We start from the raw sequence: 24,287 nt of genomic DNA, 5'->3' as shown, positions 1-24,287 counted from the left end.
ACCTGAAACTATCACAGTATTGTTAATCGGCTATACCCCAATATAAAATAAAAAGTTTAAATAAAAAACCCACCTGGCTCAGTTGTCAATACGTGTGAAAATGATATTTGCAAATGGTAAGGCAGAATTAGGATACATTTCTTTAAAAATATTTTTGATCATGTTACTAAGAATAAGTATTTAACAAACTAAAATGCTGCTTTAAATATCACACAAATAAATCCAAATTCTACCCAAAACTGAATTCTTGCAAAGCAAGGTCAAGGTACTTAGGACTTTCGGCAGCTGGACAAGACTAACCTTGGCTTCAGTGATTTAAAAACAAAGAAAAGATTACTGGAGATAAAATCAGATTTTCCTGGGTAACACTGTCTGCCTTTTCAGGGATCCACAACAATATGCATTCCCCCTATAGTTTTCATTTTATCAACTGGCTTTGATCATTTTGTAACATGTGTTGAAAATATTGTCCTGTTAGGGTTGATTTTATTAACTGTCAGAGAGATGGATATAAAAGTGATTAATAAAACTGATTATAAAATGCTTTACAAAGCATCATAGACTTTTTTCCCAAGTAATTAATTCAAAATGTTTTACTGAAATGATAAATGGCCTGGAAGAAGCAGTATCTTACTAGTCAATGGATATCTACCTTTATCTGAGTTTCACAGAGAGGATTTTGTTTCCAACATAAGATATATTGGTTCAAGTCCCTGGATGTACATCTTCAAATTATCAATCTCAAAATTATGGGACCATTTCTCAGGAGTGAGCATCACATTCTGATTTCAACTCTGAAAGTACATTTGCCACGTACCCTAAAAAGATTTCCTACCCCAATAGTAAGTCATAGTAATACTTTGCTCCTGATAATGCCTATACTGTCAGCATCAATCATGATTATGCTGCAGGCAAATTTTTGCTGCAGAAATAATCTCTGATTTAAGTAAGAACATCATGACTGAAAGAATATTAAGAAAATCACAAAATGACTGGAAGGCTATAGAATGGCATCGTCCAATAGAATTTTCTCCAATGATAAGACACATTTTCTGTCTTTACTGTCCAACGTGCATGGAGCTACTGAGCACTTAAAGTGTGGCTGTGAAAGCAAGGTGTGTTAGTCATTCAGTCACGTCCAACTCTTTGCAACCCTGTGGACTGTAGCCTGCCAGGCTTCTCTGTCCATAGAATTCTCCAGGCAAGAATATTGGAGTGGGTTGCCATTCTCTTTTCCAGGGGATCTTCCTGACCCAGGCATCGAAACTGAGTCTCCTGAACTACAGTGAATCTATACCTTCTGAGCCACAGGGGAAGCCCTGAAGTCTGGCTAGTGCACATTAAACAAACTAACTATATTTAATTTAACTTATACAGCCATTGTGCAACTTGTATCCATCACATTGGACAGTGCAGCTACAAAACCAGGAACCAAGGTGGGTTGGCAGTAGCCACCACAGCTAAATCCCTCCCTAAAAACTAATGCAGAGAGGACTCATTTCCTCTATAACACAAAGCAGCCCAGGACATGCAATACAGCCATCGTGACCTCTAGGAACTGATGCTGCTTCTACTGGGACAAGCTGCCACATTGGAAATTCTGTGATCCCAGAAGCTCTGTACAGGATGCTGGCATCACGTTGGTTGAGCCTGACTTAAAGACCCACTTCCTTTATCACTGCGCCACCTGGGAAGCCCCTAAAATGTATCTGTAAGCCCCAGATCAATACTCAAGGCACTCTCACGATCATTCGTGGACATGCTTCAGAGCATCAGAAATTCAAGGCTCCCGGCATGCACATTCCAAGTTGAGGTAGAACCAGGTGATGCTCTGCCTTCTTATTTCAGGTCAGGCTGTAAACAGGTGGCCTTGTCACTGTATATTCAAAGCCTTGTTTTTCACATCACTTGTGTTATTTCTTGGTGGTTTCACCATTTAAAATGGCTGCAACTGCAGCCCTAAAGTACTTACTGCCTACAGAGAAAATATGTGTTCAGCTGGGTCTTAGAAAAGACCCTGATGCTTGTAAATATTGAAGGCAGGAGAAGGGGATGATAGAGAATAAGACAGATGTCATCACTAACTCAATGGACACGAGTTTGAGCAAGCTCCAGGCGTTGGTGATGGACAGGGAGGCCTGACGTGCTGCAGTCCATGAGGTCTCAAAGAGTTGAACACGACTGAACTGACTGAACTGGGGCTTCCCAGGTGGCGCTAGTGGTAAAGAACCCACCTGCCAATGCAGGAGACATAAGAGTCAAGGGTTCAATCCCTGGGTCAGGAACACCCCCTGGAGGAAGGCATGGCAACCCACTCCAGTATTCTTGCCTGGAGAATCCCATGGACAGAGGAGTCTGGCTGGCTGCAGCCCATAGAGTCATACACAGTCAGACAGGACTAAAGCAACTTACCATGCACACACACAACGTTCATTCAAGTATGAGTTACAGTCTTTATACAGAAATACACATAAAACAAGGTAAGGGACTGATCAGTTAACAAAAGTGTTGTGATCTGTGGGTCATAGGAACCTAGCCCTGTATTTCCCCTAGGCACTGTGGGTACAGTATTCACTAACTCTCTGTTGGCAGTGACCATAAAACAAAACTGCTCTGAATGTTGAGAACTGCTTATTTTGCTAATATCTGGATGGGAAATGACCACGTTCAGTTCAGTTCAGTCACTCAGTCGTGTCCGACTCTTTGCGACCCCATGAATCGCAACACTCCAGGCCTCCCTGTCCATCACCAACTCCCGGAGTCTACCCAAACCCATGTCCATCGAGTCGGTGATGCCATACAGCCATCTCATTCTCTGTCATCCCCTTCTCTTCCTGCCCCCAATCCTTCCCAGCATTAGGGTCTTTTCCAATGAGTCAGCTCTTCGCATCAGGTAGCCAAAGTATTGGAGTTTCAGCTTCAACATCAGACCTTCCAATGAACACCCAGGACTGATCTCCTTTAGGATGGACTGGTTGGATCTCCTTGCAGTCCAAGGGACTCTCAAGAGTCTTCTCCAACACCACAGTTCAAAAGCATCAGTTCTTTGGCGCTCAGCTTTCTTCACCGTCCAACTCTCACATCCATACATGACCACTGGAAAAACCACAGCCTTGACTAGAAGGACCTTTGTTGGCAAAGTAATGGCTATGCTTTTAAAAATGCTATCTAGGTTGGTCATAATCTTCCTTCCAAGAAGTAAGCATCTTTTAATTTCATGGCTGCAATCACCGTCAGCAGTGATTTTGGAGTCCAAAAAAATAAAGTCTGACACTGTTTCCACTGTTTCCCCATCTATTTCCCATGAAGTGATGGGACCAGATGCCATGATCTTAGTTTTCTGAATGTTGAGCTTTAAGCCAACTTTTTCACTCTCCTCCTTCACCTTCATCAAGAGGCTCTTTAGTTCTTCTTCACTCTCTGCCATAAGGGTGGTGTCATCCGCATATCTGAGGTTATTGATATTTCTCCCAGCAATCTTGATTCCAGCTTGTGTTTCTTCCAGCCCAGCGTTTCTCATGATGTACTCTGCATATAAGTTAAATAAGCAGGGTGACAATATACAGCCTTGACGTACTCCTTTTCCTATTTGGAACCAGTCTGTTGTTCCATGTCCAGTTCTAACTGTTGCTTCCTGACCTGCATACAGGTTTCTCAAGAGACAGGTCAGATGGTCTGGTATTCCCATCTCTTTCAGAATTTGCCACAGTTTATTGTGATTCACAGAGTCAAAGGCTTTGGCATAGTCAATAAAGCAGAAATAGATGTTTTTCTGGAACTCTCTTGCTTTTTCAATGATCCAGCAGATGTTGGCAGTTTGATCTCTGGTTCCTCTGCCTTTTCTAAAACCAGCTTGAACATCTGGAAGTTCACAGTTCACATTAGTCACATTCTTAGTTGAGGCCTCCATATCAAGAGTGACACCTGATATTGCAGTAAGGACGCAGTAAGTATTGTTTGAATAAAGGAAGAAACTCATTCATTCACTAAGGCTCAAAGCAACCAAGAACTTGTGTCAGAAATTTTCTTTGCTCTTGGGAATTAGTTCTGAAACAGTGGCAATGAGTGTCCTTACACAAAGGTGATAGCACAGAGACACGTTAAAATTGCAACGTATCAACTATCACTACCGCTTCAAAGACTCCCAAACTATATTCAGTGGTTCACACTGAATTTGAACCATATTCATAGTCACACTTTTAGAAATGTTTGACAATGTTTCACAGCCAATGCATAAGCCTCAGAACAAGGCATATTGCTAAGTGTGACAACCTCTAGAGGGAGAAACAGACGCGGTGAGTCTAATTTGCTCGTCTGAGGTCAGCGGTAACCCAAGGGAGCGGATCTGAAGCTCCCGGTGTGTGCGTGTCTCAACCCGTAGCCAGTATTCACTTCTTCAAAGTGAAGTCATTTTCCAAAGAGAATTACTTCACATTTCGGTAATTGGAGGTGTCACTATACCCAGAGTTGCAATTTTAGAGCTTCCGTGTTGGGGCAATTTGGGACTTAAATTTTACTTCGTTACATTTCATTATAAATATTTCCACTGTCAAAACAGAGTTCAGTTGGCAGTCTTTGCCCAGAAGCATCTCAGAACTAATTTAGCATGAGGAATTCAAAGCTGTCTTCCTCCAGCCCTGGTTTCTAGGTCGCCCTGGAAGCCGCATGGAACGAGAGGACGGAGGGGCCCCGCGTTCACAGTTCCCAGTGTTGGCTTCCATCCTCTCCCCAATGCAATTATCTTACTAGGCACTGAAAAATCTATTACGTGAATTTACAGCAGCTCTGGAGTCCTAAGACAGGACAAATGGTTCCCATTTTGATTGGAAAGATAAATTGCAATCACTTCAGAAGGAAGCTCCACACTGGATGCCCTTGTCAACTGGAGCGATTCTCATTAGGAAAGAAAGCTGGTCACAGAGGATGGTGGGGGGAAGTGGGGGGAGGATCACTGTCTCCAAGGTTGCGTGGTTCCTATCACAGGTGAGATTGGATGTGTTCACCGAGCAGGCTGCAGAAGCCTCAGCAAGTGTAAATTTTGAGGGATTAATAAACGACTCATATATTGTATGTCAGGTTCACATTAGCCATAATGAAACAGATTGCAAACACCGAGTAAAGTCATCAGCACAATATTTGCCATGCCCAGAGATGCCAGAAATGATAGTATGGCTCGCGCCTCAATTTTAAACACGAGCATCAAGTTACAGTTCATGTTAAAAGACAAAGCACGTGTTAGCCTCTGCCAGGGCATATGGATTAGGGGAAGGAGGAGAAACGAGAGAAGTAAATGCCTGCAGTCTTATAGAAAGACAGATTTTAGAGTAAGTCACGGAGCCTGCGCAGACCAGTAGAAGGAGCACTGAATTGAGAGTATGAAGACCTAGGTTTGAGCATCATTCTGCCTACCACAAATGGATTTGCCCTGTGAGACCAGCCACTTAGATTTTCTGGCTCTCAAATTTGTCTTCGGTGAAGTGAGTACAATTAAAAGCTTACCTCTCTATGAAACAAAGTTGTTAGGAAATGCTATAAAACCATGTCCAAGTTTTTCAGAAGTCTGTATATTACCTGCACAGGACATTTAAAGGTTAGAGGAAAGTACCCCTATGTTCATTGCAGCACTATTCACAATAGCCAAGAAATGAAAGCAACCTAAGTGTCCATCAACAGATTAATGGATAAATATGTGGTGTATGTTTACAATGGAACACTACTCAATCAATAAAATCAACAAAATTTTGCCATTTGCAGTAACATGAACGGACTTGGAGGTCATTAGAGTAAGTGAAATAAGTCAAAGACAAATACTGTATGATGTCACTTACATGTGGGATCTGAAAAGTGCAACGAACTAATGAATATGACAAAAAAGAAGCAGACTCACAGATACAGAGAACAAGCTAGTGGTTACCAGTGGTGGGACAGGGGCAAATTTAAGGGTGGCAGAGTGGGAGGTACAAACTATTGGGGGTAAGATAGGATACAAGGATGTATTATGCCATGTGGGGAATATATCCAATATTTTATAATAACTGTCAATAGAGTGTACACTTTGAGTTCAGTCGCTCAGTCGTGTCCGACTCTTTGTGATCCCATGAATCGCAGCACGTATACTTTAAAACTTGTAAAAAAATAAAATTAAAAAGGTTGGAGGAAAGTTAGCTAGTGTAAATTTGGATTTTTATAAACATAAATGTTCACAAAGGGATTGTTGGCTCTGATCCTCTCCCTACCCACAGTTAAGGCAACTGTGTGGGAAGAAAATCAGTTAAGACATTGAGAGTACTTTCCCAGCCCTGCCACTAATTAGCTATGAAGTTTGAACATCTCACAGCAACTTTGAGAGTTACTCATGGACTTACCTGTAACATGAAGTAACTGGACTAGGTGGTTTCTAAAGCCCTTTCTAGAAAGTTCTAAGATTTTGTGGAGGATATGTTTCCATGTGCTGTTCTGAGTTACAGATACCACCAATCTCTTCCCATGCTCAGGGATCTTGTCCATTCCAACTTCCTTCCAAACGATACTGCCCTAAAAAAAAAAAAAAAAATAGTTTTAGGCAGAGAGAGGACCAGTAAAAGAAAAGAATGTATTTCTTTTTCTTCTCCTTTCCTGAGATTCCATTATAATTTGTGGGAGTAGGAAATGGGGATGACTGATTTCTTGATAGGAAGAAGGTGCTTGGAAGGAGAGTTGACTTTGCCAAGTGTCACAAACTTCTGAAAGTGATGCTATCTGAGCGGAGTGCTCCTATGAAGCATGTTCAATAAAAGCATATCGATTGGCAAAGCAGTCTTCCACAGCCGAGAAAAGAGGAGACAGCGATCAGAGGACGAAAGCTCCCCGGACTTCAATAATGTATTGTTAACCGGCGTAATCTTCTGAGAAAGTGCGAGCTCTCAAATTAACAGCACTGAATTGAGCCTAATAACTACATCGCACGACATCATATCTCCTCCTCAATCAATACTTAATTTTCTCACTCAGCCCTCAGCCTTCTACAAGCTTTTATTGTGTTTTGCAAGGAACAGCATTGACCTTGAGGTGTGCCAGTCACCTTCAACCTTAAAATCCCCAAACAGCAGTGAATGAGTCTGGAAGCATTCCCCAGACAAACAGAGGCTAAAATCCATACCCAGAAAAAAATATTTTCCTATGATATTCACCTCATATTGTGTCAGACATGTCCGTTCTTCATCATATGGTAAGCTTAGAGTGATTAAGCTTTGGCAATCAACCCATGCTTTTAGAAGTAACTTTGAGTTACTTTGAGGTCACATGAGTCAGATCAGCAAACCCACAGTCTGAGGCTACATTTTGCTGCCTAAACTTCACATCCCCTAGTCCTGGCTTTGGTCACTGAGGCTCAACCAAGTCTTGAGGGAAAGTGACTTTTTCCATTTCAGTTAACAAAGATTACTCTGGAGGGTGACGATCAGATTAACTTTGAATCTTCAGTGACTTTAATATTTTGTTCCAGCCTCTCAATGTTGTATGTTATATAGGAGAGTTACATTTTAAAGTTAGGGGAGAATTTCCCCCCAATAAATCATCTTTTCTCTATTTACTCATTTAATTCATAAATGAAGTACTGATTTGACATTTCTTCACAAGGCAAAATAACCCTAAAGAGACAGGTCAAGTCTCATCACAGCCTCCAAAACTTTCTGTGGTTGACTCTTCAGTAAAATGTTGCCATTCCTAGCATCTGGTTAAACCTTGTTTTAACCTTGGCATCTGCATTCGATTTATGCCAGGTTTCTGTTGTCAACATAACAAATGACTGTCTGCATCCAGCAGCAGATATGTGCATCTTAGTCTGAGCATTTACAGAATATTTCTTGAGATTCACTATGATTAGACTGGGTTAGGTCTTATGATCGCCAGTCTCTGAGACCAAACCAGTCTCTTACTGGTTTAACCTGTGTCCCCTGTTCCACCCCTGGAGCAAGACAGAAGGCAAGGCTCTTTGATTAAAGTAGACATAAGTGGGTGTCAGGCAGCAAAACACTGTGCAGTTGTTCACAGGCTCATTCTGTTTGAAGCTTTCATCAGCTTTGCTGAGGAATGAGAGTATGTTATCTGCTTAACTATTACCTCATTGTTGAATATATTAGGGTATTTCGACTGTCTTACAATCAAAAACTAGTCACCCAAACAGTCACGTTGCTCTGGAATATTCATTTTATTTGAGAAAATTTTCCTGAAATATATTTGCAGAAGCAGAGCTACTGAGTCAAATATAATTGGCTCTTTTTTTTCTGTTGGCTCTGCTTCCCTGGTGGTTCAACAGTAAAGAATCTGCCTGCTAATGCAGGAGACAAGGGTTCGATCCCTGGGTCAGGAAGATCCCCTGGAGAAGGAAATGGCAACCCACTCCAGTATTCTTGCCTGGGAAACCCCATGGAGAGAAGAGCCTGGCAGGCTATACAGGCCATGGGGTTGCAAAAGAGTCAGAAACGACTTCGTGACTAAACAACAACAACGTATGGCCAGAAAATATTCTTTAGGATTTCAGAAAGAACTGGCCCAGTGACCCTTCCTCAGAAGCCTGTCCCAATTACCTTCCCAATTACCTGTCCCAATAAGCCTGTCTTATTACCTTCATAGACCTCAGACAATGACATAGGTGAGGAGGAAAATGACAGATGGGAAAATAAAAAGTATACAAGAGTAAGTTAACCAGACAGACAATATTCTGGGGGTTCTAAGATGGACTCCAATTACCCAGGATTGAAGCAAATCTAGAGTTGCAGTGGACATAGCTGCTGGAACCAGTTAGCCCAACGCGTTGTTGGCATTGAAATGGCCAAGAGAATGTTTAATATAATCAGGATCAGAACTGCACAGAAAACAGAACCCATAATCATCATCCATGCAGTCAACCTAGTAATGATGTGTCCCTCCTCACAAGAGATAAAACTAGGAAAAGGCAGAAAAGGGCAATATCTAAGGTCGAGAAAGATTCATTCAGGAAGATGAATTGGCTGGAAATCTCTGATATACCCTGCTACCTACCTACAGGCCTGCCTCCAGCCACAATAGACAAAGCACAGCATTATACAAAAGAATGAATCTGCCCGTTTTACATTTAAAAATGTAAACGTAAAAGTCTTTTCCTCCAGACTTGGTTGAGCTTCAGTGAGCAAAGCCAGGATTGTGGGATGTGAAGTTCAGACAGCACAATGCAGCCTCAGACTGTGGGTTTGCTGATCTGACTCGTGTGACTGCAAGCAAAGTGACTTAAAGTTACTTTTCCAAAAAGCATGGGTTGATTTCCAAACCTTAACCACTCTAACCTTACCCTATGATGAAGAACGGACACATCTGATACAATGTGAAGTGAATACCGTAGGAAAATATTTTTCTTCTGGGTATGGATTTTAGCCTCTATTTGTCTGGGGAATGTTTCCAGACTCACTCGGCTGTTTGGGGATTTTAAGGTTGAAGGTGACTGACACACCTCAAGGTTAATGCTGTTCCTTGCAAAACATTTACACCAGTTGCTGACTGGTGGGTTTTGGCCCTTCGGTTGGTATACACTGGCCCTGGCGCTGAAGAGAAGTTGCATTCACGGCTCCTGGGAAATAGAGGCTGCTTTCAACAGCTGCTGTCACTTTACATAAACCAATCCCAAGATGTTGCCGCACGTACCTACAAGGGGCAGCCTCCTCTCTCGACAGAGCAGGGCCTGGAGCTTATGGACATTACAGACTAAGCAAGGAGGATTAATTAGACCATGTCCGCAAAGCACATTGAGCTCCTTGGAGGGAGGCCTTTTAATTACAGTATTGGCCAGGAGCAAGCGGGAAAATAGGGAAATAATATCAGTTTTGTCAGGAGTACAAAGGCATACTCCATTTGGATTACTTTCTTGCCTCAAGTAATCCATCTGTATTTTCCCACCTTCTTATTCTAGAACCTAGATATGTTCTGAATAAGACACAGTAATCTTATGTCTTCATTTTCTTGTAGGGTGTGCTGTGCTATTCTTTTTGCTGTCATTATTCAGACATATTATTATTCTGCTCAATTCATTTTTGAAAAATTGCCTTTTAAAGGCAGAGAGATGTTTCTTTTCTCTGCCTATTTTGAACTGTGTATGAAATGGAGAACGAGAGAATATTTACCCTAACTTGGTTGCAGGATTTGGTTAGAGATGTAATTTGTGAATTTATTGCATTCTGAGAAGTAAACATCAGCTACTAACCACCTGGAAAAGGCACCGCTTAAATTTCTAGGAAATTTAGCTATACTTCAAAATTCAGATTTAGAAGGCCAAACAGGGCTTTCCAGTTGAAGAAGAGATTTACTTTTTAACAGATTCAATTCCACCTGCACAAAAAGCCAGTTTAAAGAGTTCATATTGATGCACCTTTGATAAAATGTTGAAATAATCAGCATTTTGGCCATGTAGCAATTTGTGCATTAAATCATTTGCACTTGGTAAGTAGGCTCTTTGACACTGTTTGTATTACAGCTTTTTTTTTCCGTCTAGCTCTGCTGGTAGCTCAGATGGTGAAGAATCTGCCTGCAATGCAGGAGACCTGGGTTTGATCCCTGGGTCGGGAAAATCAGAAGGGAATGGCAACCCCCTTCGGTATTCTTGCCTGGAGAATCCCATGGACAGACCATGGGTCGCAAAGAGTCAGACACAACTGAATGACTAACACTCCACTCCCTATTATAACTTCAGGATTAATCATTTAGGATTAGTTTTTCAATTAATGATATGAAGGAATTCGATTTGGTGAATAACGAATAGAGGAAAGATTCTCTAGCATCGTCAGACGTGTTCTAATTTGAATACATTGAAAAAGAACTTGGATTGGTGGGTCCTACCTTGGCAAGATGGACCTTTTGATGCAGAAAGCAGCATAGAGCTCCAGTCGACGTACTAGAGAATTAGGGTTGAAATGACAGGGGCTCATGGACGCAGGTTTGCAAGTGCTTGGCACAGATGCACCCGTCCTCATTCCTTGCAGTCTGTTAAGGCAGGAAAACAAATATGGGGTTCTCCTATCCTAGCCTCCTCCAGAGTAACTAGGAGCCAAAAGTGGAGGAAGGAATGTGGAGTCTGGAAAGAAACAGAAGCCCAGGATATAGTCACTTAGGGCTTCCCAGGTGGCTCAGCAGTAAAGAATCCACCTGCCAAGCAGGAGATGTGGGTTCGATTCCTGGGTCAGGAAGATCCCCTGGAGAAGAGAAAGGCTACCCACTCCAGAATTCTGGGCTGGAGAATCCCATGGACTGTACAGTCCATGGGGTCACAAAAAGTTGGACATCAAATGGCCTCCAGCATCAAATGTCCTTTCCTGTGGTGCTTAGAAGGCCCTGCCTGCATGTCAGTAGGCACAAAACAAGCTATGGATGCCTACTGAGGGCTTCCACCCCAGCAGGCATGCCCAGAGCCAGGTTCAGGCCTCCTTCCAACATCCCCAAGTTCTGCTCAGTGTGCTGTTTTCCCAGAGCTCTGCAGTTCAACTCAGAAATGTTTTATCCTTAATTAGAGAAGCAGCAACCCGAGCTAGGGAATTTAAACCATTTGACCTATCAATAAAGAGAACAGAAATCTCCACAGGTCAGCAATTCCATTGCTTTTGCCTCCTTCACTTCAGTGCCAATCCTTCTAGGAAGCTTCCCAGAGCCACTGTCAGAATCTCAGGGTCATCTCTCCATGAGGTTCCCTGGGCGAAGGGCATATAGCTCTAGGTTGGATAATTCCCAACTATAGATCGCCTTTGTCATTTGCATTATGATTTCTTCTTTGATCCGTTGGGCTATTTAGATGTGTGGTTTAATTTCTAAATGTACAGGGATTTTTTTTCAATTTAATCTCCTTACTCTGTGTGCTGTGTGAGATTAGTTGCTCTGTCACGTCTGACTCTTTGTGACCCATGGACTGTAACCCATCAGGCTCCTCTGTCCATGGGATTCTCCAGGCAAGTATACTGGAGTGGGTTGCCATTTCCTTCTCCAAGAGATCTTCCCAACCCAGGGACTGAACCCAGGTCTCCTGCACTGCAGGCAGATTCTGTACCATCTGAACCACCAGACAAGCATCATCTTCTTACTGCTGATTTCTAACTTAACTACACTGAGAAAAGAGAATGTGGTCTGAATAATAACGAGTTCTTTGAAAGTGGCTGATATCTGCTGAAGGTCTACTATGTGGTCAACTTTTGTACATGTTTCATGTTTGCTTGCAAAGAATGCACCTTGGGACAGAATTCTACACGTGTTCAATAAATCAAGAATGGTAACTGTATTATGCAAATCTTGTTTACCATCTTTTAGTCTCCTTGATGTATCAATAATTCAGGGAGATGTGTTGAAGTCCCCCACTGTGCTGATGCATTGTCAGTTCTTCAGTTTAGTTCTAACAGTTTTGGTTTACATATTTGAAAGATATTTTATTACGTGGATGCATATTTAAAATGTTAAATCTTTGTAGTGAACTAAATCTTTGTCATTAAGAAGTGATGACACTAATAAATCATTAATAATGCCATTTGTCTTAAAATCTACTTTTGTTTGATAATAATCTGGCTGTCCAACAGTCTTTTTAATTGTATTTGATAAGAATGTATATTCCATCCTCTTTCAACCTTTCTGTTCTTACAAATGTGTTTTGTGAAAACGTCATAGTGCTAAATTTGTTCTGATTTTTTCCCATCTGACTGCTTTTCTGAAAATCTCTTTTAGATTGTAAATCTAGCTTATGTCTTTGTTTTTGAGATTAATGGTATACTTGAACTTGCTTCTCCCATCTTACTTTTTAATTTTTATTTGTCTCCCCTTTTCCATGCATTTATTCTCCTTCCTCACCTTTCAGTGCTTTTTTTCCTTTAGTCTTCATTTTGAATTGACTGAGGATGTTTGTGTTCGCACTACTTTTCCATTTATTACCTTTGCTGCTGCTAAGTCACTTCAGTCGTGTCTGACTCTGTGCGACCCCAGAGACGGCAGCCCACCAGGCTCACCCATCAAGCTTGGAAATTAAAGCACCCTAAACCTATTCTTTTAGTGATTCCTTTGAAATTACACTATGTACGTTTAACTTAACAAACTCTAGTAATAGACTATATCTTAAGCTCTTTACCAAAAATGCAAGAACTTCAGGGCAGATTTACTGTTCTGTCCCTAATATTGTTAACAAGCTTACAGTTAACAAGTGCTTTCTTTCTGGGTCTTTTTTAAGGACAAAAAATAATCATTATTCATTTATCAGAAACACTTGTTTAAATGTATACATTTACCATTTTACTGGCTGACCATTCCTTTTTACCTCTCAGACCTTCTTTCTTCAATTCTTTTTCTTCTTCCTGAAGTATACTTTTCAGAGGGTTATTTAATGATAACTTGGTGGTGGTAAACCCTATGCATTTTTTTTATCTGAAAATCTCTTTACTCCTCTCTCACTTTTACAAGGTAATTTTGCTAGGTATAAGAATTCTAAGATGACATTTATTTTCTCTCATAAAGATGTTCTCTATTCATTCTATCGTGACCATTGTGATACCTACTCTCTAACAGCCTGTCTTTATTACTAATCTATCTTCACTCTGCCAATTTTAAAATCTTCTCTTTGACCTTAGTATCTGAAGTTTCACTGTGCTGTGTGTAGAAATGGAATCTGTATTTTCATCCTTTTCAACATTTCGGAAAATTTTCAGCAATAATCTCTTCAAATATTGTTTCTCTTCATCCACTCTTCCCTTTTTTCTAGAATCTCTTAGGCTTGTCATATTACTTGTCATTCTATTCGTCCTCTTAAACTTCCTGCCATATTTTCCTTCTCCTTTCTCTGTGTATTCTGAGTAATTTCTTCAAACATATCGACCAGTAATTTTCTCTTCAGGTATGTCAAACTCACTGTTTCTTTATCCCCTGAAACAGCGAAAGTGAAAGCGCTTCAGTTGTGTCCGACTCTTTGTGACCCCATGGAATTCTCCAGGCCAGAATACTGGAGTGGGTAGCCTTTCCCTTCTCCAGGGGATCTTCCTGACCCAGGAATTGAACCAGGGTCTCCCGCATTGCAGGCGAATTCTTTACCAACTGAGCTATCAGGGAAGTAGCCCCTGACGTTTTCTTTTTATTTCCAACAATTAAAGTTTTCATTTTTAGAAGTCACATTTTGTTTTTTCCTGAATCTCCTTGAACAATCTCAAAGTCTCCTATTGCTTTCACTGTGACTGGTAAGGGTTAACTTGTCCAGAACAGAGTCTCTGAAAGTTGGCCTTCTAGAAAAAGGACTTGGCTGCCTGCAAAGTACCATGGAAGCCAGCCACCACCTCAGTGCTTAAGGCCATCAATCCTAGTCAACCTCAAAGCTTGGCCTGCAGCCCTCTGACCATGCCAGGGGGTGGGCTACACTTCCTCATCCATGAACGCTGAGTTGACAGTCCAGCTCTGCAGCCAAAGTTCTGCCACATCATATTGCTATTGCAGCCCTTCCCTAAGCACACCAGCTCAAAGCCCCTCAGCCCAAGGGCAAGGTCCTCCTTGTGAGATCTGGCTCTGCCCTACCTTTAATCTGTGTATTTTACCCAATAAACACTACTCTAATGAATCAATATGCAGATGACGCCACTTTAATGACAGAAAGTGAAGAGGAACTAAAGATCCTCTTGATGAAGGTGAAAGGGGAGAGTGAGAAAGCTGGCTTAAAATTCAACATTCAAAAAACAAAAATCATGGCATCTGGTCCCATCACTTCATGGCAAATAGATGGCGAAAAAGTGAAAAGTGTCAGATTTCATTTTCTTGGCCTCCAAAATGACTGTGGACTGTTACTGCAGCCATGAAATTAAAAAACACTTGCTCCTTAGAAGAAAAGCTATGACAAACATAGACAGTGTATTAAAAAGCAGAGATATCACTTTACCAATAAAGGTCCGTCTAGTCAAAGCTATGGTTTTTTCAGTAGTCATGTATGGATTTGAGAGTTAGACCATAAAGAAGGCTAAACACTGAAGAATTGATGCTTTCAAACTGTGGTGCTAGAGAAGACTCTTGAGAGTCCCTTGGACTGCAAGGAGACCCAACCAGTCCATCCTAAAAGAAATCAGTCCTGAATATTCATTGGAAGAACTGATGTTGAAGCTGAAGCTCCAACACTTTGGCCACCTGACACGAAGAACTGACTCCTTGGAAAAGACCCTGATGCTGAGAAAGATTGAAGGAGGGAGGAGAAGGGGACGACAGAGGATGAGATGGTTGGGTGGCGTCACTGACTCAATGGACATGCGTTTGAGCAAAGTCAGAGAGATAGTGAAGGACAGGGAAGCCTGGCGTTTTGCAATTCATGGGACACAAAGAGTCAGACATGACTTAATGACTGAACAACAGCAAATGAATCAATGCCAAGTTTTCAGGTCAAATGCCCTGCAGGTGCTGGCCCTCAGTTTGGTGTAAAGTGAAAGTTCCTCAGGCGGGTCCAACTCTTTGGAACCCCATGGACTATAGAATACTGGAGTGGGTAGCTGTTCCCTTCTCCAGGGGATCTTCCAAACCCAGGGATCAAACCTAGGTCTCCCACATTGCAGGTGGATTCTTTACTAGCTGAGTCACAAGGGAAGCCCATAGCTCAGTTTGGTACCCACTCATAGATCAAGATGCTGCTGTTGGCAATTGCTCCCCTGACAACCCTTTTCCTCCTGCTAAGTTACTACTCAGAGTCACTCGCAGTTTGCTCCTTTGGGGAAGGAAGGGAGGAAAACTCCCCTCCATCCTTCAAGCTAAGCAATTCTTCAAAAAGTAGGTTTTAATTAGGATCTAGTTGGTTTTCAATAGAAAGACCCCCACCAAAGTTCTCAGCCTCAAACTGAGAGGACAGAAGTCTAGGGAACACCTCAAAATTAATTCTAGTTGTGAGGCCTGAAATGCAGCGGTGGTCCCAATATGGCACCCATCAGATCTTAGGTCTCTACTTAGCTTACCCACTTTGTCCTCCACATACACTCTGACTTTATAGCAAAACCAAAGCCAGAGGTTGGTTTTGGCATCTGCCCCTCCATCTCCAACATCAATTCTCAGGTGCTGGTGAGACTGCTAGGAAAATGCTAGGATCTGAAATATTGCTGGAGGCTGTTGTTCTCGGCCCTGTCTGCAGGTTAGAATCATGGGGGGAGCTTTTGAATACCCCAGTGCCTAGGCACCACCCCTGACCAATTGCCTCGGGATCTGTAGGTATGATCAGTATTTGGATACAAAGATAAATAATTCATAATGCTGGACTTAGATGAGCTCCTCCACCAGAGGAGGAAACAGATGAAGCAGATTAACAAAATACTGTGGCCTTGGCCATATGAGAGAGCTGAAAGAAATTGGAAAACGCCATCCCAAAATATGTCACTTTGGCCTAGGGATTATTTTCAGTTGAAGTCATTTGAGAATAAACTGGTGTAGAAAGAAGCCTTCTCGGAACTTCCCTTATCTGAATAAAAGCAGGAATTTCTGAGAAATGAGGACTGCCATAAATCTCTTGTCCCTGGAGTTTTACTGCCAGAAAGAAATTGGAACATCAGCCCTGAGATAAATCTGCACAAACAAACCTCACTAAAATAACTCCTGTCTTCCATTAGTTCCCCTGTATAAATACCTTCACACAATTTGCCCTCCCTAGAAGCCCAAATCCCTCCTCCCTTTGTACAGGCATTTCACAGTTTATTGCCCTTTGCTAAGATGGTATATAAGCTTCTGAGTCTAACTACTTCTTTGGGTTTTTACTTCTTTAATGTGAAGCCCCCATGCAAGTAAAAATATTAACAACAATAACAACAACAAAAAAAGCATATGCCTTCACAGGCAGAGGGAGGGAGGGAGGAGAGGGTGAGGCAAATAGAGTCATAAATTGGATTAACGATTTATTGAGCATGGCCTTGCCCACCAGAGCAAGACCCAGTTTTCCCCACAGCCAGTCCCTCCCATCAGGAAGCTTGCACAAGCCTCATCCTCATCCATCAGAGGACAGATAGAAAGAAAACCACAATCACAGAAAACCAACCAAAATGATCACATGGATCACAGTTTCGTGGAAATTAATGAAACTATGAGCCATGCCCTGTAGGGACACCCAAGATGGACAGGTCATGGTGGAGAGGTCTGACAAAAGGTGATCCACTGGAGAAGGGAACGGCAAACCACTTCAGCATTCTTGCCTTGAGAACCTCAGGAATGGTATGAAAAGACCCAGGTACAGGGGCAGACATATACTGTTTGATTCCACTTGTACGAGGTACCTAGAATAGTCAAGTTCATAGAGTCAGAAAGTGCAGTGGTAGATGCCATGGGCCAATGGGGTGGGGGTGAGGAGGAGGGATGGGGAGTTAGTGTTTAATGGGGACAGAGTTTCAGTTTAGGAAGGTGAAAAATTCAGGCGATGGATGATGGTGAGAATTGCACAACAGTGCAAATGTGCTTAGTGCCACTGAATTGTACAGTTAAATATGGTTAAAATAGTGTGTTTTATATGATGTGACTTTCACCACAATATAAAAAAAGCATTAAAAAAGAGAAAGAGAGCTCAGGAGTCTTCAGAGTAGGAGCCATGGATGACAGGGGGTAAGTCTGAAGTCAGGAAACTCCATCAGGAAGATCCACACCCAGTTAAGAAGTGGTGATGACCTCAGAGAGTGGGCATGGAGAGGAAGCAGAAGAGACCCTCAGGAGGCAGACTTGATAGGGCATGGTGAAATGGGCCAGATGCCAGAAGCAGGGGAGAGGAATGATCCTGCAAACTAGGATACACGGAGCATGCATGAGAGGCAGCACAAACAGCTCTAGGAGAGAGTGGAAGGACGCGACTGGCACAGCCTTTTCGGGTCCATCGCCCCAACCTGAAACAACTTGAGGGGGTGCAGGCTTGGCAGGAAATACAGGCGCCCACTCCTCTGAACGATGAGGGCAAGCGTCATGTCTATGTTTATACCCGCCAGGCCCAGCTTGCTCCTGAATACATCATTAATAGACTAACAGAAGAAAAGGGAACTTTATATTTATCAGTTAATGGAAACATACTGGTCCAGCACCAGTGAGCCTGCTGCATGATCAGAAAGTGAAAGTGTTAGTCCCTCAGTCCTGTCTGACTCTTTGTCACCCCATGGACTGTAGCCCCACCTGGCTCCTTTGTCCATGGGATTCTCCAGGCAAGAATACTGGCGTGGGTAGCCATTCCCTTCTCCAGGAGATCTCCCTAACTCAGGAATCGAACCCAGGTCTCCTGCCAAAACCCAAATCAGTCTTGCTCCAAATCCTGTGATTTTTCCAGCATCTAGTACACTGGGGGGTGGGGGGTGGGAATTAGTTTGGGCTTTGTTCCTGTTTTTCCAGGTTTTTTTTTTAAATTGGGGATGGTGTCAATTGTGTTTAATCAGCACAGTTCTCCTAATCAGGGTCATATGCCATTTAGCAAATTAGACACGTGTGTAAGGAAATCGAAGCTCAGAGTTACCAAGAGTCACAGAGCTAAGCGGGGTGTGAATCTGAGCTCACATGCTTGCTTATCCTGTTCCAAATCCATATTCTTTCCACTGTGCAAGCAGGTTCAAATACTGCCTCAGTTTCTGCGGGTCACTTTCTCAGCCTTGATGCCCTTGTCTGTAAGGACAGTACAGGGCCTGCCTCACGGCGCTGGGCACACGCATAAAGTCCATGGTGTCCATGGTGTAGCCTCTAGTCCCAAGCAGGCATTCCCACCCATCGGTCCTCATGTGGAGCAGAGCAATGGTCCCCAAAGACCTCAGTCCTGATCCCCAGGGCCTGTGGCTACGTTGGGTCACATGGCAAAGGGGACTTTGCAGATGAGCAAATTAAGGACCTTCAGATAGACCTGGATAATCCTCAGTAAACCAGAGGAACCCAGTGTAAGCCCAAGGGTCCTTACCAGGAGAGAAGGGAGGAAGAGAGGCAGAGAGTTGCAGGAGAGAGTGAATGACCCATGACTGCGTGGCCGGGGACTCTTCCTCAGAGAGGTTTGCACAGGCCGGCAGGTCAGGCTCAGCGTGAGTAGCTGGGGATACAGGAGAAACAGGTAAGCAAACAGCACAGGTACGTGGTGTCAGGACATCCCTCCAGTTAGGAAGACGGCATCTATCAGCCACACCTCTGCATCTATCAGCCACACCTCTGCATCTATCAGCCACACCTCTGGCCCGCGGGTCGCAGATACTATTCAATTCAGCCCACACAGTGGGGCGTTTTTTTCTCATTAGCTGCCAAAGTTAAAAATTGGAATAGTTCACGTAAAACTCCAGGAAAGCTGTCAACACAGGCTCACATTCCATAAAGCAAGAGAGAGCTGGAGAGCAGAGCCTCCCCTTTATAGAGATTTCTACTCAGTGCCCACCTGTACACCTGGCCCACCTGTACACCTGGCCCACTTTTACACCTGCCCCCACCTGTACACCTGGCCCACCTGTACACCTGCCTGGCCCTGGAGGCTTGAGAGCTCAGTCCCACTGCTGGGAAGCCGTGGAGGTGGTGAAGAGGAGCCAGGAGGGAGAGGCTGAAAGCCAAACTGCAGGGTGTTTTCGTTACCACCAAGTGGTCAGGAGACAGCTGCATTGCCTCTTATCCCCATTAACTTGAATAAAATGGGATTGGAAATAAAGAAACAGGCGAGATGGGGAGCATGGGGATGTCCCCACCGTGTAAGTTCCTGAGAGGCTAAAGGCCTTTGGAAAGAGCAGGGCCCAGTTTACCTGCAGGAAGCCTAGCTCACACACACAGAGCGCGTGCTGTCATGGGTGGGAACTGTGTCCCCCCAGATTCGTGCATTGAAGTCCTTACCCCCAGTACCCCAACAGGGGCCCCAACTCAGCGTTAGGGTCTTTACAGAAGTAACCAAGTTATAGTGAGGTCATCAGAACAGGCCCCGATCCCACGTGACTGGTGTCCCTGTAAACAAGAGAGGTTCGGAGACAGACCCTCAAGAAAAAACCACACTTTGATCTCAGATTTCTGGCCTCTGGAACCATGAGTCAACATCTCTCTAGGGCTGGAGCCACCCGGTTTGGGGCTGTTTGTTACAAACGAATACACATGTGTACATGCACACGAGCACGCGTACACACACAAACACACACACACACACACACACACACACACACACAGAGGGCCCCCCCTCAACCACATCTGCTCTCTGACTGCAGGGAGATTTGGAACTCTGAGGATGGCTACTGTTTAAGGAAAAGTTCAAAAAGGAAACGGATCCCACCAGCTCAGATTACTGCCTTCTTTCTCACATCCAAACCCCCCACCACAAAGCAATCTCTGTGGTCAACCAGCTGCCTGTGAAGAGCTGGTGGTGCTAGCTGGTAAAACGGCATGACTCTGACTCTTGCTGCACAGATCTCCATGTGGGTGAAGGGTGACACTGCCTCTATTTTATTTTAGTTTATTTTAGGCTGTGCTGGGTCATCATTATGGTGCACTGGCTTCTCTTGTTGCACAGCAACAGCTCTAAAGCACACAGCCTCGGTAGTTGCAACGTGTGGGCTCTCTGCCGGGGATCAAATCCGAATCCCCTTCATTGGAAGGTGGATTCTTAACCACTGGACCACCAGGGAAGTCCCGGCTTCTACTTTCTTTAAATGAAGTAAAGGCTGGCTCTGACCCCCCTTCTGTGGCAGCTGATGATAATTTTGCCCTACTTATGATTAGACTCTCTCATCCCCTGAGCCCTAGGGTCTTGGAGAGAAGAGACCATTTGGGGAGGCCACAGAAGGGTGCTGCTCAGGCCCACGTGGTGCTGGAGAGTGAGGGGCCATGGAAACTCAGCCCTCTCCTCTCCAGAGGAATCCCCTCACTGTCACATGTTTCCTCCTCTTTACAGCAGTTACTCAGTCGTGTCTGACTGGGAAGTTGCTCTTTAACACAGGGAGCCCAACCCAGTGCTGTGTGACGACCCAGAGGAGCAGGGTTGCAGAGGGGTGGTAGTGTGGCAGAAACCAGTGCTTGAGAAACCAAGCACCGCTCGGAAGGTTGGAGAACTCAGGTTTATTATGCCGACAGGCTCAGAGGAGTTCACACTCCAAGCTCTGAGCCCCGAAGAAAGGGATTACAGAGTTTTTATACACGGACAGGCATGATTAAGCGGGTTTGTGGGTTTACAGGGGCTGGGCGATTGCAAAGAGCAGGACAAGGGTGAGTGAGGTAAGTTCCAGTTCCTTGTATTGTGAATCACCACTTTCTGAGACCTACATGATCCAGACTTTGCAAGGAGCAAGCTGAGTTACAGAAGCAGAAGGAGCAGGAGGTTATGTAAAATTTTAACTTTTCCTCTTCAGTAGTGGGGGTTCCAGAGGGAGGGGACATATGTATACTTATGGCTGATCCATGTAGTTGTTTGGCAGAAACCAACACAATGTTGTAAAGCAATTAGCTTCCAATTTCAAAAAATCATAAAAAAAATCTACTGTTTAACTCTGCTATGTTTCAGGACTACTATAAATAACATACTTAAGAATGAGAATAGTGGTTTTTTATTTCAATACTTTCTGATAGCATTTTTGTTACATTTTAAAATCACTCCAACAACAGAAAGTAAAGCTACCCTAACATCAAGGCTTAAACCTACTTGCAATCTAATATTTACAAAACTCCTTTACTTGCATTCAAAATGTGCCCCACTAAACAACCCTGAGCTAGGAATCATTCCTTATTGCTGTTGTTCAGTCGCTCAGTCATGTCCGACTCTTTGTGACCCCCTGGACTGTAGCACGCCAGGCTTCCCTGTCCATCACCATCTCCAAGAGCTTGCTCAAGCTCATATCAATTGAGTTAGCCATGCCATCCAACTATCTTGTCCTCTGTCGTCGCCTTCTCCTCCTGCCTTCAATCTCTCCCAGCAACAGGGTCTTTTCTTATTACCCACATCCAAGAGCTGAGAACACGGAGGCCCAGAGAGACTGGGAAATAAGAGAAGTAGGACTAGAACCCAAGTTCAAGTTCAAGGGCCCAAGGGCTCCCTTCTCTGTGCCTCACTAGTTAGGAGCACTGCCAAGACTATGTTTCCATCCCATTTCTAAACACCAATGCCTTGTCGTTAAGACAATAGAGCCACCGTAAGAACTAAAAGTACTTTAATCCAAATTACGGCAATATAGTGCAAAGCTTAGCAGAGCGTTACAAAGAGTTCATTGAACCAAGGCCGTTTGTTTGCAGGGTAAGCAAGCAGATTTTCCGCATAATGCAACAGTGCAGCTGATAATAGCAGGCACTAAGATAAAGGAGGAGGTGGGGAGTGGGGGTTGGTGCTCATTCAGGAACAAGCAGCAGACTCTGATGAAATTGCATTTTGGCCCCCATCACCATCCTGAGAAAATGCCCCTCAAGGTTTTCCACTGGAATCCGGAGCATATTTATGAAGATCAAAGTATTGGCTTTTTAAAATTAATTATGTGGATTGGTAGCTCGACAACACCGAGTGAAAGGCGGGTGTTGTACCCCATGCCTTGTTACAGCTGCATATATCACATCACACACATCAAAAGCTCAGGACGCGGGTGTGAGCGCGCTCTCTGCCCCATCAACCCCCCAGCAGCTGGGACAGACGTGGAAAGAGTGCACAAGCTCATCCCCCGAGTTGTTGTGACAGCTTAATTGTATTACAGCGCTCGGGTAATTCCCACGTGTTTGGCTTTTTCCTCCGAGTGAATGCTGGCCCCCCAAGCACAGCTATTACCAGGAGAATTAAGATTCACAACTTTGATGGTTCCTCTTGCTCCCCTCTAATACCAGCCCTGCTCAGGAGTCCCAGTAATCGTTCCGTGGTGATCAGACTTCCCCCTAGCCCTTCGGCATGCTGAGACCCCACAGCAGCTAACTAATTGCAATTAAAATCTGCCACGTGAGTGGAAGAGAATAACATAAATTAATCAGTACATTAGCAGAATTACATTTAAATGTTCAAATGTGCATTCAACGTGGTGGGACATTTTAAATTATAAAGCAAAGTACTTCATTATGGATGCTGATATTTTAATGAGGAAATGTGATGTTTGGTTAAATAGGAGTGCAATAGAGAGACTTCCTTAAAATTAGCATCAATGATGCATTTTTAATTCAAAAAACAAGTTGTGGTCTGTGTCAGTCCTGCATATCAATGTGGAAAAATTGCCCGGGGCTGTGGAAACAGTTGAGCATCTCATTCTCTGAAGACTTAATAATTTTGGCTGCACTAACTAGCGCTTTATGTAAATTGTCAGATAAATCACAGAAATAAATACAGGTTTTAGAAGAACAGAACAGTATGCTTATCCTTAATTTATTCAATCATCAATTCATGTACACTGAAGCTGAGAGGGTATGAAAGATTAAACATTCCAGGTGGGGAAAAAAACAAAAAGAAAGGAAAAGAGGAGAAAATGGCTTTGATAACGACATGGAAGGAGACTCCAGAATAAAGGTCTCATACAATTTGACAAAAAAAGTGCATATTAAAATCACTCTCTGTGGCATGTAAATATAAAAGATGGGTTACAATTTTACTGCTTGTTCTCAAATACACAGAAAGATTGGTAATCAACACACACACTGGAGTTTTAGAAGACTTCCTTATAAAATCACTATCTTATTTAATTGCACAAAACAGAATATAGGCAATACACATGTATTGAAGACTTCATCAGGTTGTCTTTATGGTTTTTATGTATCACTTGAAGCTTATGATGTTGGAGGCTCAAGTCCAAGGACAGATGATAAAAGTTGTTGGACACTTGACTTGCTATTCTTGTCACTGGTTAGAGACGGGGCAAGCCTAAAAGAGATTATGTCTTCTTCTGAGCTAGCCTCTGATTTTGTTAGCTGTGAGATGAATTCTTGCCAGTTTCTGTGATATATCAAACCCAGGGCAGAACAACAAATACACATGGGACCACTCTATTTACTGTACGTGTGAAAGAAATACAAGTATATTTTTACAATTATCCAAGCAAATGCAGACCAGACATGGACTTCACACACAAGCAATACCAACAGCTTATACAATACCAACAGCAATACAAACAGCCCAAATGAAAATGCAAATAAAATTTGTCTTCCATGATACCCATTCTCAGCTTTGGAATCACTGCCCTCCCCCCATTTAAGCCCCACTCGTGAGTCTCTTGTTAAAATCGTCTTATTGAGCACAACTTTGCTTCTCTTTTGCAGAGAAGAGAAGGTCCTAGCTGGCTCCTTCGTTGGGTTTCAGGAGAGGTTTTCTCTTTCCAAAGATAATGTTAGCACTTTGTCCCCATTGGAGAGGGAGCCACCTTTTCCCGGGGGAGTTAGAGCATGCC

Source organism: Giraffa tippelskirchi, chromosome 12, assembly GCF_054371585.1.
Source record: "Giraffa tippelskirchi isolate mGirTip1 chromosome 12, T2T-mGirTip1v1.2.pri, whole genome shotgun sequence".
Taxonomy (NCBI): domain Eukaryota; kingdom Metazoa; phylum Chordata; class Mammalia; order Artiodactyla; family Giraffidae; genus Giraffa; species Giraffa tippelskirchi.
The sequence above is the reverse complement of the archived record's forward strand: the minus strand, read 5'-3'. Positions refer to the sequence as shown.